Source organism: Lissotriton helveticus, chromosome 12, assembly GCF_964261635.1.
Source record: "Lissotriton helveticus chromosome 12, aLisHel1.1, whole genome shotgun sequence".
In the NCBI taxonomy this organism is placed as follows: Eukaryota; Metazoa; Chordata; class Amphibia; order Caudata; family Salamandridae; genus Lissotriton; species Lissotriton helveticus.
The window spans coordinates 2,643,345-2,666,215 of record NC_136073.1 but is presented as its reverse complement, the minus strand read 5'-3'; the positions used below and the strand labels follow the sequence as shown (position 1 = coordinate 2,666,215).

At 48.3% G+C, this 22,871-nt stretch overlaps 1 pseudogene; it reads left to right on the top strand.

Moving 5' to 3' along the window:
* Positions 1-7,289: 7,289 nt before the first annotated feature.
* On the top strand, positions 7,290-8,478 carry LOC144799114 (uncharacterized; annotated as a pseudogene).
* Positions 8,479-22,871: the final 14,393 nt, after the last annotated feature.

Genomic DNA, 22,871 nt, shown 5'->3' with positions numbered 1-22,871 from the left:
TACTGCCCTGGGCCGGGGATTCCCCTTGCAGGACATTTGTCAGGCAGCTACGTGGGCCTCACTGCACATGTTCGCAAGACACTACTGCCTGGACAGCCAAGTCCGGAGGGATGGCTTCTTTGGCCGTTCCGTCCTCCAGGACTTTCTGGTGTGATTATTGGTTCGCAGGCACACCACCGGGGTTGGTATTGCTGGGGTATCTAATCTAAGGTAAGGAATCTATCACTAACGTGTCTCTTTCAGATGCACAAGTTACTACTTGTGTAACAATATATCTGTAAGAGACATTAGTTAGTGATAGATTCCTTACCGACACACCCATCCTCCCCGTTCTGCGAACCGATATCTAGGGTTAAGGTCATCCCCTTTCAGGACCCTAGTTTCATGGCACCAGTCTTTATTTTTATCATGGCTCTGCGTTTCTGGCGCGGAAAAGCTGTGCATAAGAACTGACGTCAGCACGCGGAGGCGGCGTCTAAGTACTCCAACGACGTCATCACGGCGCCCACGACGCCGACGACGGACGCGGAGCCGCGGACGACGTCTACCAACGCGCATGGGTACTGCTACGCAAAAAAAATCCGGATCCAGTCTGACGCTTGGGGATATTCTAAGGTAAGGAATCTATTACTAACTAATGTCTCTTACAGACATATCGTTACACAAGTAGTAACTTGTGCGATTGGCTTATATAATAATCTTACAAAGTATGGCTGTACCAGTGGTGAACCTGCGCTGGCTATAGGTGGACAACACTATAATATTTCTGCTAATGGCCTGCCTCTTACTAAACTTTTGTTGAAGAATAAACCATGACAGTTGGGAACCTTTCATAATTGATGCATCAACTACCACTAGAATCGTTAAAAAAAACTGATGTGTCAATGTAAACATTATAACCTCTAACAATGCAGTTTGGTGTACAAAGTGCAAATGAAATTTTAAAAACAGAAGTTCAAAACAATAGTGGCAAGTGATCTTGCTTAATAAGCAAGCCTCCTATGATTGTTAATCTCACGTCTCTAGTTCTTATCCAATCGCCTGGCTTTCCACACAACGTATATGTAGGATGTTACATCCTGATAGATTTCCAAAGTCGGTTCTGTAGCACATTGTTAGTGCACTCATGTAGTTCCTTGTATTATGTTTTAAGAACAGAGGATGGACATAAAACCTTTGAAGAGTTAATGATGTGACACAGAGAAGGCCTTTTCTCTGATGGGCAAATCCGGTCGAGGAATGGTTCCTACTGAGGTTCAGGCTTCAGAGCCAAATATTTTGTCAGTAGATTACTTTTCTTAGCCCCGTGCATTTGCCACATACAAGCCCAATTTTTATTTTTCACCATTTGAGATGTGGCTTTATTCATCGTTTCTGGATTGTGCCATAAATCTGAGTGGTCGATTAACGTGAGAAAGTGTTCACACGGATAGTAGAAAAGTCCTCTACAGATATCATTGGAGTTCCTGGGGCTTGATGTAATAATTGCCTCAAAAAGGAATTTTCCATTTTTTGTAGAGCGTGCACAAGCTCTAGTTTCATGTAGAGGCTCCTAGCCGCAGATTCCTTATCTTTGAATTTCCCTAGGCGTCATACTGGGTCTGTAAAATGTTTGTGAGCAGTACCCCTGCATGCTGGTAGGTGGCGTTGATCAGCTCCACATCCGTTGGCCACACTGAAAGTGACATAGCAGTACCTTCATAGGTGCCACCCAGGCACACTGATGGGGTTGTTTTTCCCCCCCATGCCAACCAGTGCTGATCTGAGAAAAGAGCTACTCCTTAGTCAATTTTGATTGAACTTTTTTGAAGTTTTGTCAACCGTTTTTAAGTGTTTACCTCCTGGTGTGTCAATGACGTCATTGCACAAGTCTGGATTCAAGCACTGCGGAGCCTGTCACAGCGCAATGTCTGTGATGAACTCGCACCTCGTCGGTCTGTGGTGTTTGGAGTGCGACCACGATCTTTAGTTGTGCTCAGATTGCTGGGCCATGCATCTGCAGACTTTGAGAGAGTGGTTCCTAAAACTCATGGCGGCCGACCATGAGACTCCGGTCAAGTCAGGGAAAAGGTCCTACAACCGTTCGCAGAGCCTGAAGTCTACATCATCCCATTCGAAGTCCTTGGGACATTTGGGTCAGCCGGGACTCAGGAAAATGAATTCAAATCCAGATGACGCCAGTCGTTCCACCTTGACTCCCCCTGGCCCCCAGATGCCACCAGAGCCCACAGGCTGCGCTATCCCTGACTCCAAGCAAAAGGGATGTCACCCGACCTCGACAGGAGCCTTGCCGCTTACATCGGAGCTAAGATTGGGAGGGGTCGCTGGACCCTTTAGAATACCAGCCCTACAAGGAAGAACAAAATATGGACTGGTATGAGGACCTGGGTGAAGCCTGTGGCTTGGATTTGTCTCCAGATGCTGATCTACTTTCTCCCCCTACCGTGTTTATGGAGGACAGAACTTCCTATGAAGTGGTGGTGCGATGGCGGCTAAGATCCTTTAGCTACCCTCTGTGGCAGTCAAGACTAACATCTTGACAGAAGTGCTGCAACCGGGAGTTTCCACATCTGAACCCCTACTCCTGTTTAATAATGCCCTCACTGACGTCCTTTTTGGGTACCTCATCCAAACCCAGGACAGTCTCCTGTGAATAGGACAATTGCCTGCTGTCGTCGCTCTTCACCTGGGGACCCAAACTTCCTCATGCAACATCCCACCCCTGAGAGATCGGTGGTCCAAGCCTCAACCTCCCAAGGTGCTTTCCTTGGCGCTCCCCTGTATAGGGAATCCAAGATGCGCAGCCTATTTGGGAAGATGAGGTTCTCTTCCGCCAGCCTGACATTGCTGTCCGTGAACACTGCATGCCTTTTCAGGGGTTTGGAATTTAATAAAATATATACTCGTCCATGGGACAGGTGGCTTCATAAATCACTTGTCCCTTTGGTACCAAGTAGTGCGGGGACAAATTATAGCAGCAATCTTAATATATAAGAGCTCTGAAAATATAGTCACTCTGATTGTGCCAGGGCTCCTTCCATAGAAGGGTTTGAATACTAGCAATTCCCTTATTTTTCCACCTTTCCCCTGATCTGCATAACGGAGCTGGAGATAGTATCAAGCAATAGTTCCAGGGTTGGAATACACTTCTGATATATACAAACAAATTAACTTTACTGTTTTAGGTGTTTTCACCTTCTCTTCTCCAATCTTTCCCCATACTGAGAAAGATTGGAATTTTACTCCTGGCTGTGAAAAGTTGGACTGGTAAAAGATGTTCACTATTCTAGTGAACACCTTGCACCAGTCCAAACAACCCTTATGGTGATGGTTGTAAGTCAACCGTGTAGACCAGCTATCCTAGTGGTGGCGTGGACAGAACAGTCTTAGGCTAAAAGACTCTTGAGGGCGTGTAAAGCCAGCTGTTTTACCATATGTAACCCCTTGAATACCAAATGAAAGGACACCACACAGGATATATATAAAATATATATGTATTTATTTACTAACACACTCCTCTGAACTCTTTGAGATCAGAGGCCAAAGCACATAACAAGTTACTCAGTCAGAATACTTTAAGTTGCACAATTTACAGTTAGGCCCTAGGGGCGAAGCAAACCACATATTAAGAAAGTGGTATAAGTACCACGTCACAAGAAAAGGAAAGGCCTAGGGAATCGCTGGGGCTACACTATCTGAACCTTCGTTTAGAAGTGGGAGGCCCACAGGCGGCGCGTGCAGAGTCTTTACTTACACGCGAGAGTCAATGTTAAGTCAATGGGAACTTAGAGTTTAGATAAAGAAGGATTTAGGACACTTCCGGTTTAGCTAGGAGGAAACAACTAAAAACCCAGACACTTGGATAGTCAATACCCTTGGGAGCACCGAAGTACTCGCGTTACCTCACCCACAGGAAGCGGGTGCATAGGTGTGAAGATGTGTCGGGTTTCGCCGTTGAAGCCTATGGAGACCTGGAGGAAAGATGCTGCAGGCAACCAGGAGGAAGATGTCCGGGTGGATCCAAGGGTGGATCGAGGATGAAGAAGACCTGAAAGCAGAGGGGACAGAGTCTGGGTCACTAGCCAGTGACCGGGTGGAACCAGGAAGGAACCAGACGACGTCGAGGAGCAATCAGGTGCTGTTGTAAAGCTTGTCTCTTCAGCCACGCGGACCAGGAGGCGCCGAGGACGACCAGATGCTGGAGAGGAGCTGTCCCACGAAGGTTCTCGCAGATGGAGGGGTCGACTGCCGGATTGGAGTCAACGAGCCTTGGCAAAGGCAACCCACGCAGGATTCAAAGAAGGCTTCTGATGCAAACCAGCAACGTCTGAGGTGCCTTACCTTTGCAGGGAGGCAAGGGCCAGTCTGGAGCAACCAGACCAGCGAGTTGATTCAAAAGGATTGTCGTCACAGAGGCTACTAGCCAACGGGCCAGCAACCGGACAACGTGTCTAGCAGAACACAAGCAGAAGGGCCCCACGCAGAACTCGTGGAGTGTGGAGGGCTGATCTTCGGTGCAGGTGGAGTTTGGATTCTGGGCTTCTCAATCCCCAGTACACAGCTGCGATGATACCTCAGGAGCTGCACAGTTAGCAAGTCGTGGACTTTTCAAGATGTCCGGTCCCACGTATCTCGTCGCCTCCACGGATCTCAGCTATGCTGCAGACGTGAAGAGAGGGTCAGAGAGGTCTGGAAGTCTGGGTCTTGTCAGGCTCTGTGCTCGGGTCCCGGCGGGAGTGTCGACAAAGCAAGCCGTTGATTTGCTGGATGGTGCCTGGTTGCCCAGGGTGGTCACTCCTTGGCCACAAGGGAGATTCTTCAGTCTTCAGCTTCAGCAGAACGTCGAAGGTCCAGAGTTTCGTTTCAAGTTTCAGTTCAGGATCAAAATCTAAAGTTCTGGGGCTCAACTCCTACCTTTATACAACTAAAAGGGGCTGGATTACTTTCTAGGTCCCTCCTATGGCTGGGACCAGGAAGGGGGGTGGTTACACCCCCTTTCCTTTGTCCAGTTTCGCGCCAGAGCTGGGGCTGGAGTGCCCCAGCAACCGGTTTGAACTGGGGTATGCATGGAGCACCTAGTGTGCCCCAGGCAGTGTCTCATTCTATTCAGCCCTCCCTGTCCCAATACACAAAGTCCTGTCTGGGGTGGTGCTCGCACCTCTCCAGGCAGGAAACCTATTGTCCAAACCTCCGTGACTGGAAGGACTCCCAGCAGCAGGAGGTCAGACTTGTGTCTGTGGCAGCAGCGTCCATTTTGTGACGCTGGGGCTCTGGTTAACTTTAACCGGGATAGTCAGCAACAACATGTCTTCTCCCTCTAGAAGGGTGGAATGCTACCCCCGTCGCCAGAATTGGTGAGGGGGTAGTATTCCAAAGCGTATGACACCTTACACGACATGTTTAGATAAAGCCAAACCAAAGTTAGCATACAACCGCGAGGATTGCAATGCACTTAAGAGTATTTGGTATGGCGATACCATAGAACAGCTATAAGGACATGGTTCCGAAAGCTGCAGACAGGCTCAGATCATGCTAGAGCACCATCTCACACATAACCAAGCACTCTGCCTCCAGGATTGTTAAGGCCTGCCATAGGAGTGACTTATAGGTTACTGTGTGTCTTTATATAAAGGTAGATATAGGAATACTATACCTAAGCAAGGGGTGATTACACGACTTCGCCACAGCTGAGTGATCAGCCAGTTGTGTCAGTTTGAGTGGCCAGCCAGGGGTAGCATAATACATGCTGCAGCCCCTGGTATGCGTTGGATGCACCTATGCCCTGGGTACCTAGGGTACACTTCTACAGGGGCTGATAAGGTGAACCAATTCCCAATTGTGGATGTACCTAGAGTACATGGTGTGAATTTAGAGAGAGTGCATCTGGGCTGTGGATCTGATTAGCAGGCCCACAGCCACATCTAAGTCGAAAACCAGTAAAGCAAAAGCAAAAAGTGGGGGTGACCATAGGAAGCAGACCCTACTCTCCTACACTGGCAAGGGCAGAAGTAATACTTCTTTCAAGGATTGGGAAAAGAGTGGTTGATGCAGATAGGCTCGTGCTAAAATGCAGTTTACAAAGATTTCCTGGCCTACTTCTGTAACTCATTGTGAATTAATGAAAACCTTACATCTGCACTACTGCAAGGAGAAAATACCATGGGTGCACTTATGTGACTTAATTTAACGATTGGGCCCCTAATTATGTCTTGAGATAGCCAGGACTTATTTTTTCCGGTCTCACTATATCTCTCTCTCTAGGCCGGCTTCACTGTGAGCAACAGCATTCTGTTCTTTCTCAAGGAGCATATTAGCACACAAAGTAGTTTTGTTCAGTGCCAGGGACTACTGTGGCAGTGTGTTTGTTTTGAGACCAAAAAGAAAATTGCTTTTTGCCAATGTTTATTGTTGTGGGAGCTGCCAGACTCTCACCATATAACAAAGTTTTACCATGTCAAAACAAGACATGCATTGACAAAAAAAAGGGCTGACCACCAATGTCCGAATGATTGGTTTTTGCCAATAATTGTTTATTTTCAGGTTTCCCATAATCTTTTTGAAACTGGTTGCATTGATTTTCCATTCTGAATATTTTTTAGGAATACTAGCATGCATCAACATACTTTACTAGATGACTCTTCAAAGAAATTGTACCTAACATTTTACAGTAGTTTAGTAAAATGTTTTTTTTCCTAGTTGCATTTTTTGTGAAAATTGTATTTTGATAGGAAAGACTCGTCAATCTTGCTTTCAAGCCTCTGCAAATATTTGCATCTAATCAGAAGGCATTCTGGGAGCATTATGCATAGCCTCCTATTGTTAAACTTTGCAAATGTGTGTATACATTTTTATACTGGGACCACTTTCAGCAGTGGAGTCAGAGCTTACATATTTCCTTGCTGCATTGCAAGGTGAAGGTGTGCGGCAATCAAACTGGATTTTGAAAAGTGAGAGCATATTGTCCAAAAAGTTACAATTTAGAACAGCACCGAAGAAGATTTGTGTTAAAAGTACTTTATCCGATTTAGCAGTGGATGACACATGAAAAGTTACTGAAGCCCTCTCTGAAGTTTTATGACCGCGACCCAGCACTGAAACTCTTGAACTCTTCCCACAGAACCCTTTCCTGAAGTCTAGCATTTGTACCATCTCACTGATGGCTAGCAAGAAACAGTTGACTGAATAGCCAGTGAACTTTGGCCGGGGACTTTGCTTGTTACTTCTTGACTGTGCTTCTGATCCTTCCACTGAATAAAGCGGACCCTCAGTAGAGTTGAACTGCAGTACTGATGTCCACTGAAAACGTTAATATTGGTGGAACTTCCTCCATTATGACTAGTCAAGAACACATTGATCCTGTTCTGGCGTTCAGTGAGAAGCGTAAGCAACTGGAGACTTTGAGTGCTACTGTTCCACATCTTACTATTACCTACCTATCATCCCACAAACCTAATGCTGATTCACCCAACCCCAATACTTCCCAGTATCTGGGTGCCAGTCCTATTGCTGTGAAATGGATGAAAAATAAACCAGTTCTTGACAATCATCCATGTAACTCCTTTGCCCAAGCATAATGAAATGGATCTATGTAAATTTCTGCTGCCAGTAGGCAATAATCTCGACATGCTGATTTTATACAGTGAAAATCAAGGGTACTTCGTAATGGATTGGACAGCAGATGGTAAAAAACATTGGGAGCCAGAAAATAAAAAGCCAAGACTGTATTCTGGGGGAGATAACAATGACCAGCTAACACAACTGTTTTTGAAGACTGGAAAATTGGTCTCATTTTGGAGGGGTACAGACAACTGAACAAGAAGTGTCGGAAAAAAATAAATAAAAAAAAGAATGAATCCTGCACTCGACAGCAATGGAAAACCAACAAGTGCCTGTTTAAAGAATTTGCAGCAGTTCGTCGTTTGGGTGTTTGGGGATTCCATTGTTACCCAGGCATCCATTCGCTTCAAACAGCAAAAGGAAAAAAACCAAATCTCAACAAATGAAAAGATTTCCTTCTGCTGGTTTGGTTACGAGGACCTGAGACTGGATCAATTGCGAGAGAAGGTTTTGGAGCAAAAACAGCTTGCACAAATTCCACCAGATGCCTTCATCCTGCATTTAGGTGGCAACGATCTTGTCAATTTGGAGGGGCAGAGGGTGAAAGAGGGTCTAACCTCCCTACACGCATTGCTAAGTGCACTCTTTCCCGACTGTTTGATTGTCTGGTCAGAAATACTCCCAAGGCTCTTTTGGGCAGATGGTGTATCCACAAATGCAATGAACCTTGTTGCCCGGGGGATTAACAATGAGTTAGCGAGCCTTCCACCGGATAAAGGTTTCAAGAGTGTTCTTCGCCATCCAAAATTAACAAAGTCCTCTCCCTCTTTCATCCTGAAGTAAACCAACTCTGTATCGGGGGTAAATGTTTTCATTGAATCGCTGATATCACTCGTGGCTTCTATGCCTTTGCCAAGTTAATTTGTTGACGATCTGTGGGGGTGGGTTGACATCCCTTGTGTTTTTTCTTAATGAAGTTTTCCTCTTCCCTAATTTCGTGTTTCATTTCCATTATATCAGAAGTGTTCTCTGTAGGCGTCCTGGAAGAATTTACTAGCCCTAGTTATAGAAGTAGCACAGTTTATCTGGTGATGTCGGTGGCAATAAATGGTGCATTTTTTCCCAAAGACACTTGTAGAATGTTTTTTTCCTTCACACCAGTTTACTTACATGAGATGGGGCAAAGCATAAAAAAGCAGCACACTTAAATTTCAACCGTAGGTTGAACGAAGGCGGCAGAGGGCTCGCTGATGCTACATGCGCCCAAGCAGAGCAGGTGTGTCAGGGGGCCCTTATGTAAGCATGAAAATGGGTCGCAAAACCCAGAGCGGTACAGTGAGTACCTCACAACCAGGTCACAAGTCCTAAAAAAAGAAGTGGGGGACGCTGACGTCAAGACTGGCGGAGGCGGAGCCTCGTAGAGCGAAGCACAACAACGGAGAGGAGCTTTGGGGCCGCCAGAGCCAACTGGTGAGCATTGTCACCGAGAGCATAGGGGACTACAGGATCAGGGCTCCCCAGCGGCATCTGAACAAATAAGAAAGCCCCCCGCGACCTGCCTGACTTCAAAATGTCAGCCGTTTGAGACAACCACAGGCTTCAATAACTCCGTGAGTGCCAGAGACGGCATGCAAGGTTGATAATAAAGAGGGACGGAGCAACTACAAGACTGGGGCCCAGAAGTAAAAACAAGGGCAGTTCAATCCTCTCCCCAAGGGTGAAATAACAAAAGCTACACACCAATGAGGGGAACAGACCTCACAACACATGCATTAAAGCTCCACCGGTGACAGCACATGTTGAGGTCATACCTTATCTGACTTGGTCTGTCTAGCAGCATTTGATGCAATGTGTCAGCAGGATCCCATACAGCTTGCACAGCGTCCCATCTGCCTCCTGGGTGCCTGGTGCCTTGTGGTTGCACATATTCCCCCCCTGAGCAAGACGATTCTACATCACCCTCCTCCAGGTATCCATTTCCTTTTCCACCTCCTTCGATCTCTTCTTGCGTCCTCTAATGAGTCTGATCTTGGACGATGCCCCGTGGGAAGAAAGGGATACTGTTTTGTACTTACCTGCGGATTTAACAGATGTAGATTCCTACTGCGGAGCCCGAACAACCTTGGCGGATCCCCGATGGAGCTGTCCTATGCAGCTATAGAGGAGTTTGGCCCCTCGGCCGTCACCTACCCAGTCGGACATTTGACATTGTTGTCCGCGTCTCCCCGTTTGGTCCCCTTCCCTCCCCCTCCTCCCTCCTCTGCGATTGTTTGGATTCTAACTGATGTATCTATGTATCCTGTAACTCACCGATTCAACTGATGTGGATACCTACTGCGGAGCCTGAGCAACCTTGGCCGATGCCCGGTGAAGCTGTCCTATGCAGCTATAGAGGAGTCTGGCCCCTTGGCCGTCACCTACCCAGCCGGTCATCTGGCATTGTCTTCCTCATCTCCCCGTTTGTGTCTCCTTCCCTCCCCCACCTCCTCCCTCTGTTTCTTAGATTCAAACTGTTGTAACTTTGTAACTGGTAACTTGCTGATCCAACTGATATAACTATGTAACCTGTAACTCGCTGATCTTCATGTAAAGCGCTCTAATACCTCCGGATCTAGCCAGCGCTATATAAAACTTTGCAAATAAAAAATAAACTTAAATAAACATGGCAGCCGAAGGGTTTGTGCTGCAGGGGGCTGGGCCCAACATGTACCAAGGACAAAACAAACATGAAAACTTGTTGTCCTTGACCCCAAACGATATGCTTTGGGCCATTATTCCCACACTGTGGTACACGGTTGAGCAATTGCTGCCAGAGGTCCTGGAGGAGGCCCAGGCCGTACTCTACCAAGCAGTCATAGGCAGGAGAGATCGACCAAAGTTCGCAATTCGATGCAGACTTGACACAATCGACTCCATAGGCTGAGAGGTTTACATTGACAATTACCCTTAGGCGCTACATCTGGGTAAGGACGACTGGCTTTTTGGGGGATGTCTAAGCTTCTTGTATGGACATGACCTTCAGTGGCACCTGTCTCTTCGGAGACCAGGTAGATTTGGTGCTTCAAACTCTTGGGATACAGCCATGTCCTTGGGCCTCGCTTCGTCCCCCCAATCTCTTTTGTTCTTTTTGTGGCTAAGGAAGGGTCTTCCAGCCACACCAATTCCCACTCCGCTATCGTGCAGCGCAAGTTCCCCAGCCTCTACTTGGGTTTTGTACCTATAGACCTCGTGGGTCAGGTGGCCATTGGTCTAGTCAGTCTGCCTCCACCGACTTTAACCACCTCCAGACCTTCCCAGCCTGCCCCTTTAACACCATGAGCACCCAGTTGGCAGCAGGATTCACCATCACCTGCCCACTGGAGATCCATAACATCACACAGGTGGTTTTTGCAGATTGTCCGAAGGGGCTTCTCCCGCCCCTTCAAGACCCCACCATCTCATGACAGGCTGACGGAGGATCATCTGTCCCTTATCTGCGAGGAGGTAACGGCTCTCTTGGCCAAGGGAACAATAGAGAGGGTTCTGGTGCCAGAAGTAGTCGGTTGATGCTATTCCCACTACTTTCTGGTTCTCAAAAAGGACAAAAGCCTTTGTCCTTTTCTAGATCAGCGAGCCCATACTCTTTCTCAAGTAGGAGAAATTAAAAATGATCACACTGGTTCTGGTCTTGTTTGCCCTGAACCCAGTAGACTGGATGCTAGCATTGGATGCCTCTTTCCATATTACAGTCATGCCTGCCACCTGGCGCTATCTGTGGTTTACTGTAGGCCACAAGCCCTTTTTGTATATCATGCCCCCTTTTGCTTTACCAATGCCCCTCAGGTGTTTACCAAGGTGGTGGTGGTGGTTGAAGCTCATCTCCGAGATGAGGGGTGCCACCTATCTCGACGACTGGCTGCTGAGGCAGGCTCACCCCAGGCTGTCGTCCCCCACCTCCAGACTATGGCGAACCTTTTGCAATCGCTGGGGTTCACTATCAACATGCTGAAGTCACACCTGACTCCCTTTAATCAGAACTGTTCTAGACAGGGTGCAATTTCAGGCTTATCCTCCTGAGCTGCAGTCCAGGATGTTCAGGCTATGATACCGATGTTTCAGCCTCTAGCCTAGATTTTGGTGCGGTAGACCCTGAGGCTGTTGAGACTCATGACTTCTTGCATCCTGCTGGTAACAGATGGCATATGTGGCCTCTGCAGTGGGACCTAAAGTTCCAGTGGGCACAGCATCAGGGAAATCTTTCCAACATGGTCCGGATCTTGGAGGGAACTGCAAATAATCTGCAATGATGGCTAATGAACTGCAGTTGGGCCAGAGGCAGACCTGTCTCCTTTCCCCAAATAGATCTCACAGTAGAAACAGATGCATCACTCCTGGTCTGGGTCAGCCATCTGGGAGAGGTGGAGATGAGAGGACTCTGGTCCGCTGCGGAATCCGGACTCCACCTCACTTTGCTGGAGCTCCTTGCAATCCGACTGGCATTGAAAGTCTTGCTTCCCGTCATCAGGGGAAGGCTAGTTAAGGTGTTCATGGACAACACAACCGCCTTGTGGTACTGCAAAAAATAGGGCAGTTTGGGGTTGTGGACTATTTGGACATGGCTGGAAAAGCATGGCATATGCCTGGTGGTTTAACACCTGGTGGGTTCTCTGAACACCAGAACAGACAAACTGAGCCGAACATGCCTAGCTGATCACAAATGGTGTCTTCATTTGGAGCTGGCACAAGGTCTCTTTCAGCTGTGGAGAGAGCCTTGTTAGATCTGTTCATCTCTGCTGAGAATGCTCAATATCTGAAGTTGTGCGCACTGTATTTTCTAAGGCGGCTCTTGCTTGGAGATGTTTTTCGTCTCAAGTGGATTTCAGGCCTCCTTTATGCCTTTCTACCCATATCACTCCTGCCCATGCATTTTAAGAAGATCAAGAACAACTGGGCACAAGTAATCCATGTAGCTCTGGATTGGGCACAGAGAGTTTGGTATCCTGAGCTAGTGAGCATGGCTACCAGTCCTCCAATCAGGCTGCTCCTTTGGAAAGATCTACAGTTGCAGCAGCAGGGGAGGTTTCTCCCCATGAACCTGTACATTCTCTGCCTTCTTGTGTGGAGATTGAGCAGCGACAGTTGACCACTTTTGACTTTCCTCCTATAGCCTGTAACCTTATCTTGGCAGCCAAGCATCATTCCACCAAGAGAGTATACGCCTGCAGTTGGAAAAATATTGTGGCATGGTGTGAGAAAGTGGCCCTAATTATATTCTGGATCAAAGTAAGGTACAGTGTGTGTATAGAGTCCACAATCCCCAGAGGTATAACAGAGGTTAAAGCCAGGTATGACCTTGCTCTCTAAAGTGGTAGCTTGGTCGAGCAGTAAGGCAGTACCAGAGGACAGTGTAAAGCATTTGTTGTACACACTCAGTCAGCAAAAGGTTTCACACACTCAAAAACTGAACTCTAGGCCAATTGTTTTTATATCAAAAGATATAGTTGGTTTTTTTTAGAACCAGCAGGTATCAAAATATACTTTTCTCAATATGTGTGATCTCAAGTAGTTCCTTTGCAGAAAGGCAATAAACTTTATAAACGCAATAGGTACAGTGGTTGCAATAGGCAGCACAATTCTAAATACAATTTAACATTAAGCTCAATTTAACTCCAGGACTGGATCCTAGAATCAGTCCTGGGGTCTAAGCTGAAAACAGTTTAGTAAAAACGTTTTGGTCATTGCAATGCTTTTTAAAGGATATAAAGGTATTTTAAAAGTTGACACTTAGAAACTTTTCAGTGAAAAAACTAGCAATGTTATCCTATGGCAGGAAATTCAAGTCACAGGTAAAGTAGGTTCTCGTTACTTTTGTAATCCAGGACTGGACTCCTAGGTTCAGTACTGGGGTTCTACCTAAGACAGGTAAGTAATTACGTTTTAGTAGTTGGTACGATTTTTGAGGAATATTTGTAATTTTCAAAAGTAGACACTTGGAAGAAATTTCACAGAAAAACAGTCAGTGGTTTCCTATGGAAGAAATTTAGATTACTAGTAAACACGGTTATGATTACTTTTGCGGTTCAGTACTTGGCTAAAAGGTACAGTACTGGCTTTTCTCCAGAACACGGGTGAGTACTTCGGAATTCGTTATTCGGCTGGTTATTGATGAATATTTTAAAGTTTCAAAACTTCACACTTAGAAGATTTTTCAAGTCAAACCAGTCAATGTTATCCTATGGCAGGAAAGTGAGTCATCGGCTTTCAGGTGAGTACTCGACTGGTGAAGTTAAGGTTCTGGGCATAGACTCAGGGGTCCCCAGGGTCAGGTAGGTACAGTTGGTACACCCGCAGCGGCACAGGGGCGGCCGGGTGCAGAGGTAGTTAGGCCCAGTGTTAACCAAAGAGAGGCAGGGGGCCTTCGGTTGGTGGCTGCTGGCTAGCAGGCCACGCGGCTGTGGGAGCTGGGCTCCTAGTCACTTGCTCAGTGCAAATGGGGAAGTAGGATATGGTACAGGTTGCACTGCCAGGGACACTCGTGCGGCTGGGTGCAGGGTACTTTTGAGCCATCAGGCGCTCAATGTTACTCTTTAGAGATCTTGAAAAGGGAACAAAGGCTGCAGGCTCTGGGATGGAGGACCTTCTGGAGTGACCAACACTACGAGGGATCTTGGAGGATAGGAAGGCACCCAGGAGTTGGGCACAGGGGGCCGTGGGGTGCCGGGTGCAGGGGTGTCTTTTGAGGTCGGGAAATCTTACCCCCTTCTGGTCGCGGTCGGAGGGGTCCTTTGTCCTGAGGCTGCAGGCGTCGTCGAGGAGCTTCCTTGGACTCTGGATTCCAAGTCAGAATCGCTGGGGGGACGTCCTCAGGGTCTTGATTCACTCCAGCACAGGCCAGGCTTGGCGGGTGCAGAGTGTGCAGGGTTCGCGGATCCGGGTTGATGCCAGGGCTTGTTACTTGCTTTGAGCAGTACCACTGCTCGTGGGAGACCCAGGTAGTCAGAGTCACAAGGCAATCAGGTCCTCCTGGGTTTTTGAGGTTGCTGACCACTGAAGACGCCAGGGTTTAGCAGGAGCAGGTTCGAGGGTCGACAGGCCAGTAGAGCTGGGGCCAAATCAATTGGTGTCTTCCTCTTTTTAGTATCTGCACGGCAGGTCTTCTTGTTCCTTGTTCTTCTTTCTTGTTTCGTAATCTGGATCTAAGGAAGAAGGTTCAGTGTGACACTAAATACTACATTTAGGGGCGTTACAGGTAGGGCAGGGTCCAATGGGTCCCTGTCCTGGACTGGTTACACCCCCTAGCCTGCTCCTCTCCTGTGGGAGGGAGGCAGGAGCCTAGCTGTGATTGGGCAGGGCTCCCTATCTTCAAGATGGCCGGAACCCGGGGTTGTGCATCACCGCGTCTCTCCCACCTGAGGGGTGGAGTTGGCACAGGCTGGCACACACCCCTTTTTGACGTAGGGTTTCCCGCCAGAGTGGGGGTCAGAACTGGTGGGGGCCAGTTGCTGTGTACAGTAAGGGGTCTGGAGAAGCTCACAAAGGCGGAATGCCTTTGAAGCTTCCCCTGCCCATCCTGGGGGAGGAGGCTTGGCACCTCGTCCCAGGATGTGCATTGTTGCAGGCCCAGGAGAGCAGGGTCTCTCCCCCCAGGGGTCCAGCAACATGTCTGCTGTGTGGCAGCCTAGGCAGCCTCTCAGACAAGACGTAGTGCATTTTACATTAAATCCCACACTGGCATCAGTGTGGGTTTAATGTGCTGAGAAGTTTGATATCAAACTTGTCACCCTTCAATGTAGACATTATGGTGCTGTGGAGTTCGTAATGACAACCTCCCAGCACCATATACTCTTAATGGCATCACTGCACTTACAGTGCCCAGGAATGGCCCTGGATACTGTAGGGGCACAGGACTCATGCACCTGTGCCCACACCACTGGCATAGGGCACCCAGCTAGAGGGGTGGCGGATGTATGCCAGGGCAGTGGGTTTGTGGGCATGGCACACAGGGATGTGTGCCATGTCGACTCTTTGTTTAGTTCTGCACCAGGACACTCAGCCTGCAAAGGCAGTGTGTGTGTGTGTGTCAGGGTACAGGGCCCCTAAGGTTGGCACAATAGGTGCTGCAGCCCTTCGGGTCTTCTCTGGTCACAATGCCCTGGTACCTAGGGTACCATTTACTAGGGGCTGACATGTGGCCAGAGTTGCCAATTGGGTTTAGGCTTTAGTACAGTTTTTAGGGAAGGAACACAGGCCCTGCGTACCTGATTAGTAGGGACCCAGGGCACACCAAGGAAAAGTGCATCAAGTATCAGGCAAAAAGTGTGGGGGTGTACCGCAACAGAAACTCACTTTCTCACACATGGTGTGCAGAAAAGTCTGTTGATCCTCTTGCTTCATTCTTTCTCTTTCCCATTTCTGCCTTCTTGAGGTTGTCTGACCAACCTTCCTTGTACAATTCCCCTATTGTACATAGGTTTCTCAAAGGTCTTACTCATCTCTTCCCTTCTTCCCCATTCATTATACCTCAATGGGACCTTAATTTAGTTTTGACTTCTTTTTAATGGGCGCACCTTTTAAGCCTATCCACAATTTTCCCCTCAGGCTTCTCACACTGAAAACAGCCTTCCTTGTGGCAGTTATTTCTGCCTATCGAGTGAGTGCGGTGCAGCCCTTTTCGTCTAAACCGCCTTCTCTCTTGATGCATCATGACAATCTGTTGCATTGCACAGGGGCCTCTTTTCTACCAAAAATAATCACACCATTTCATGTAGGCCAATCAATCACCCTGCCTACTTTTTACACACTCCCTCATCCCTCTAAAGAAGAGTGACTCCACCACCTAGACCCAAAGAGCTCTGGGTAGACAACCAGTTCTTAATGGGATGTCGGTTTGAAGAAAAATCGGGCGGTGGAGAAGCAAACCATCTCTCATTGGTTCATACTCTGCATCAAAATCTGTTACACACTGGCCAAGAAGCAACCTCCTGAAGGTTTGCAAGCTCATTCCGCCAGAGCTAAAGCAGCGAGCACTGCGTTAACACACAAAGCTCCGGTCTTGGATATCTTCCAGGCCGCAATGTGGGCTTTACTGCACAAGTTCTCCAAACAGTCTGGATAGTCTGGTCTGCAGCGGTGGGCACTTTGCCCGTTCAGTCCTGCAGGACTTCTTGTTCTAAATTAGTTTGTAGACCAGACTTCTTGTTCTAAATTAGTTTGTAGACCCTCCTCCGGGGATAGTATTGCTTGGGTATCTATTCAAAGGTAATTAATCTGTGGCTAGAGGTCTTTACCAGATGAACAAGTTTCTTACCTTTGGTAATACTGTATCTGGTAGAGACTATATCAAGCCCATCCTCCCCTCAAAGTAATTTCTAGGGTCAGGGATGACTCCTTTCAGGTTCCTAATTTTGACACACCAGTGGTTGGTGTTCTTCATGGCTCCACGCTTCTGGCATGGAATGTTGTGAAAAGAAACTGACAGTGTGCCTGGGTGGCACCTATTAGGTACTACAATGTCTCTTCCGGCACGGACTGCCAGGGACACGTAGCCCATCAATGCCACCTACCGTTTCTCAGGGGAACTGCTCACAAAAAAAATCTTTCTGATCAAGTCTGATGCCTGGGAAAATTAAAAGTTGAGGAATCTGCGGCTTGATATAGTCTCTACCAGGTAAGGTTGTACAAAAGATAAGTAACTTGTTTTTCGGAACCATAAGAACTAGCCGCCGCATCTTTTGTTTTATATGTGGCAAGTGCTGGCTTTATTAGGTGATTTTTGCTCTTTGCGAATCTCTGTATTTCTCTAGCCTACTGGGACAATATTGCTTTGGACTTGGCTGCTTGGGCACCTCAGCAGAGCTGGTCATCAATCCGAATGCACAAGTAGTCATGGGTTTTAATTTGCTCGATTGGTTTCCTATAGATCCTGATGGTTGATTATCATCATAAATTTTGATTTTTCTGTGTTCCAAGGCTAGCCTCCTTCTTCTGCAAAATAGTTCAAAGCCTTCCAACAGACCATACATTGACAATTCTGTTAGTGCTAGGATAACCGCATTATACGCGAATATCCGGATTTGTATGTGTTCATTCTCCATCCTTGGTGCATAGAGGCAGAGGTCAGCAAGAAGCTTCCCTATGCCGTTGATGTATATGTTAAAGGGGGCTGGGTCCCAAAATGCAGCCCTGCCTAACTCCTATGTGTATACCAAACTTATTTGTGCATTCCGCTTGCTTCCATATTTCACTGCTGCTGTGTTGCTAGTATGGAGATTGGTTAGCCATCTTAATAGATTCCACAACAGGTCTCCCAGCTATTTCAATGTCGGCTCAAAAAGCGACCTAGCCACCACGGGCAGCATTCATCCCAATATTCCACACTTCTTGCCACAACGTAGAAGCCTACTTCAGATCACTTCTCAGGGGACCACATGTTATACAAGGCAGCACAGGCCAAAGGAGTCGAGTTAGATAATAGGTATTCCTCTACTTCCTTGTGCCAGAGTAGGACGGAAGCTTCTGTCCTAATCTGGCTCTTTGCCATCCTGCACAAGGACACATTGAAAATGCTCACCCATTCCAAAGTTCTCTTTGCCCTGGATCCTGAAAAATGGGTGGTGGCTTTGGATCTGCAAGCCCACAGACGCTACCTGTGGTTCAAGGTGGGCCAAGAGCCCTTTCAGTTTGCCATGTTCCTTTTCAGCCTCACTGGTGTCCAGTTGCAAAAGGTGATGTGGCCATCACTGCCTGTCTTTGAAGGTTGGGAATACCAGTCTTCCCCCAGCTCAACAACTGGCTGTTGAAGGCGTGCTCGCCACAGTCAGTCAAGGAACACCTCCAGATGACAGTGAACCTTTTAAAATCCTTGGGGTTCTCAGTCAATCTGCCGTAGTTACACCTGACGCTTCGCTAAGCTTCCCCTTCATCGCTGCCATCCTGGATAAGGTTTGTTTTTAAGCTCTTCCTCCAGACCAACAAGTCCAGGACTTTTGGGCTATGATTCAGATATTTCATCCTCTACTTTGTCTCGGTGAGTATAGCTCTGCTGCTTTTCTTGACCTGCTGCCGACCATGACAGATGACATATGCGGGCTCCACAGTGGGATCCTAAGTCTCAATGAGCTCAGTCCCAGAGGAAGCTGTCCGATTGCATCCTTGTATTGAAGGAGACTTGAAAATATCTGCAGTGAATTTCACAACATGATAATCCTGACCTTCTTTGAGAAGAATGTGGTTGTAATTCTTGATTCCAGGGAACCGCACAATCTTATCAGGAATATAGTTCCCATGTGTTAGCAGCAAAATCACAGGCAACATTATGATTTGTATTAGAAATTAAAACTTCTGTGGCAATCCAGATATATGACAAAGGTGAAAGAAGGTATCTTTCACAAAACCAACAGCAAGCAAGAAGCCATCTTTAGCTTTGATTAACTGGAGGAGAGTCTCTTTCAAAATCAACATCTGAATCATTTTCTTACGGGTTAATTTCTTGCAATTGAATTATTTCAAATGTGATAGGCTCTGTTGGTGTTTCATAGTAAACTACAGTATCAGTGTCTACAGTTGCCATTCTTGAAACCACAGCATCAGATCCATCCATGGAAACTGGTACTTGGTGTGAAGCTGGAGACAAGGATTCTTTAGTCCTTAGAATGGGATGTAGAATTTCTCCCCTGCACTTGGTGATAGATCTTGCAGAAAAAGGTGGGGATGTGCTTATCTACTCTAAATGCACCCAGGTATCAGCAAGTGTGTGCTGAATAGAATAGTCTACATGGTGCTTTTTGACATGCTCTTTTGCCACGTTCCTCTTTTTCTTTGAGCCAGCAATGGTGGCAAGATTTTAGAGTGCCTTCTATTCTATTCCAAGAACTGGCACAGGTGGGCTGTAGGCTGCCCCAAAAAATTGTCAGGTATCGTTTCTTGAACTTGCTCTCCTACTTTTGTGAGCCACCCAGCAGCAGCTTTAGGAATCGTATCTTCATCAACAACCATTTATCCTTAACGCCATGCCTCCGGGAAGTAACCAGCTGGACGGCTGGCCGCAAACTAAAACTCAACGAGAAGGGGGGGCGTGGCTAGCAGCCGACTGGAATGGCCGCATAGCCGAAGAGCTCTGTGGGCGAAGCGCCTCAATCATCTATCCGACTACTAATCCGTTGACATTTTAAGGCTCCGAGGAGCTGCAGCTAAGGTCCGGAACCAGGCAGCATGCATCGGTGGACCCGGGAAGTGCTCCGATACATATAAGAGGAGAGGGCGGTCGTGAGCGTGGGAGGCCTGCCCGTCAGACACAAGCCGCGGCCTGTCCTGGTCAGATTGCCGGGCGGAAGTGCAGAAGACCCGACGGCCGTGAAACCGGAAGTGCGCCCAGTGTCGACCAGCGCGGATGGCCCTTGACTGCAGGACGCCCACCTGTTTTCCGCGGACAGTGACGGAACCCCCGACACAGGCGGTAACCGCGAACACCCAGCGGTGGTGGAGGAGGCAGAAAGACTACACCGGGAGACCGGGCCTGAGGTGCGCGCCGCACAGCTGTACTCGCACCGTCTATACCCGGCTCTCACCACTAACAGCAACCCCCTCCATCTCCCCGTCACGAAGCAAGACCGGTGGAGGATCGGGGGGACTCTCGACAACGGCCCTCCCCGTGACCGGATGTGACCGCGACGGTTCCCCGCAACCTGAGGAGCCCGGATTGTGAGACGACAGCGCAGCGGCATGTAGACTGGGGCTGCCCTTTACACCCTTGAGGTAGTGAGGAGACTCCAAATCGGCCAGCATTGGGACTAAACCACGCAACAAGAGAGGGGAAAATAGCAAGGCCTCACATTATAAAATCCTGTGGCTTATACAACCGTGAACAGAACTGTGACTGAGGAGGGGCTGCGACACTGGGCCTCACTCTCTGGCCAGACACACTGAAAATTGTACTAACCGGCGACTGCCGCCTTGCGACCTGATCAGGGGACCGTACTACCAACACCTTGCCCTGGTGTGTATGAGAATTCAACTTGAGTAGAGACACTGAGAAATACCGTGCCACACCTGGACACCTTTGCCCATTGATCGCTGCCGATACTGTGAAACGCGCACATCCTAACCCTGCTTGTTGATCTGGCGCCACCGCCACTCTCTTCCTGCGTTAACCCTGCGGCGGCAGATCGCGTGGGGGGTACACCATGTCGGGAAGGGGCCCAAGGAATCACGCAGCGCAGGCCAAGTTGGATAAATATGCATATGATAAGAACAATACGCCCTCAGTGAACGGGCGTCCTTCTACGGGGAAGACTCCTGATGGCGATGGAACAAAAAGGTCACCTTGGAAGACATTATGGAGGCACTGACGGCAGTACAGACAACAGTAGGGACAATATCCACAGATGTTTCTCTGTTACGGGCGGACTTTCACAAGATGACCGAAAGGATCAAGGAGGTGGAAATAGTTACGAAATCCTTGGTGGAGGACACGTCTGAGTTGCAGAGAGCAATGGCGCGGATTGAAACGGAAAACAAACACCTGAAAGAGAAGCTGGATGACCAGGAAGGGCGGTCGAGACGGAACAACGTACGGATTCTTGAGATTCCGGAAACAGAAGGTAAGCAAGCCATGGATCTGTATATAGAGGATTTAATCACCACCAAACTGCAGCCCAAAGGACTGTCTACTTTCTCCTCAGTCGGGAGGGCCCACAGGGTCCCTGGTGGCAAACCTAAACCAGGAGCAGCCCCGAGACCGGTGCTTGCTAGACTGTTTAACTTTAGGGACAGGGATGCTATCCTTCAGGCGGCGAGGACTTCTCACCCGGTCCGTATACTGAACTCGACTCTTGCCTTCTTTTCTGACTACACGGCAGAAGTGGCCCGGCGCAGGATGTTTCCGGCCCGGCTCCGAGTGGTAGCAGACCATAAAACGTGGTTTTTCGATACACCAGAGGCGGCGCGTGACTGGCTGGATGGCTGGCGACCGACAGGAACGCGTCGACGTCTCAACAAGACTCAACAGCACCATCAGGCAGAAGCTCACGAAGGATCTGAGGAACCTGAACGAGAGGATCTGACCTGCTCGCCGCGGCTGGTACTAGACGAACATGAACAGAGCCAAGACCTTTGATTTCCCGACCTATTGAGCATGATGCAGTAATACCAGTTGGACACGGAGCTGGCCCTGGATTCCGTACTGGGGCGAGCCTCCAGGGGTGTAGAGGGCGGCTGCCTTACGGACCTTTTACCCCACCGAGCAAGTGCTATGTGTTGGGATGGGAAGAAGCACTCTGCTAAGTTGGGGTGGAGGGCGGTTTTTTGTCCGTTAAGCAGGGAGGCAGGGAGGGGGGTTGGTTGGGAGGAAGGGGATTTTGTTTTTCAGTTTGTGTTTATTGAGGCAAGGGATGCAGGTCTACATACACTAGGAGCACGATGTACGGGCAGTTATGTCGAGCGTAGGTCGGGAGACTCACTCCCCCGTTTTCACTACTACACCTAATTATAGGGGGAGACTTTAACACAACGATAGACGAGACACAGGATAGATTCCCCACTAGAAAGCAATCATCCGGGCCCTCTCGGTTTCAGAGCTACCTCGAGGCAATGGGACTGACAGATGTCTGGAGGCGTATGCACCCCACGACTAATCAGTACACTTTTCATTCCACGGTACACAACAGTCTATCGCGGATAGACCATTTCCTGCTTCTGAGAAACCGACTACAACACGTAGAAAGTGTAGACATCAAGCCTAGGGGTATATCAGATCCCTACCCGGTATTATTGACACTGGCTTGCCAGGAGAAAACACGCAAGAGAATATATCCTATTTACCCCAATTATTTTAAGATCCCACGTATAAAGAAAGAACTTAAGATGGCTACTAGGCACTACTTTGAGGAGAACACATCCTCTGTAGAATCACCCTCGGTACTTTGGGAGGCATATAAAGCGGTTCTCTGGGGGCGGGTGATAGCCTCCGTCACTGGTTATAAGCGATCGCAGCAGCAGGAATTGTCGACGTTGGAGTTGGCCCTGCAGGCGGCGAATGCTGCACATATGGCAGACCCTACACCAGACACAGCACACGCCCTACAGATATGTCAGCAACTACACGAAGAGCATCTGAGGAAACAAACGATAGATAGTATTACAACAACCACACATAGAATATAGAAGGTGGGGGGCAAAGCAGGGAAGTTACTGGCCTGGCTGGACAAGAAAGGGGGCAGCACCAAGGGAATACAATCTCTACGCACAAGGGAGGGAACATTGCATTCACGCCCCCAGGAGATAGTGCACGCACTCGCAGAATACTTTCGGGTCGTATTGTTAAAACCTGAGTCGGGTCG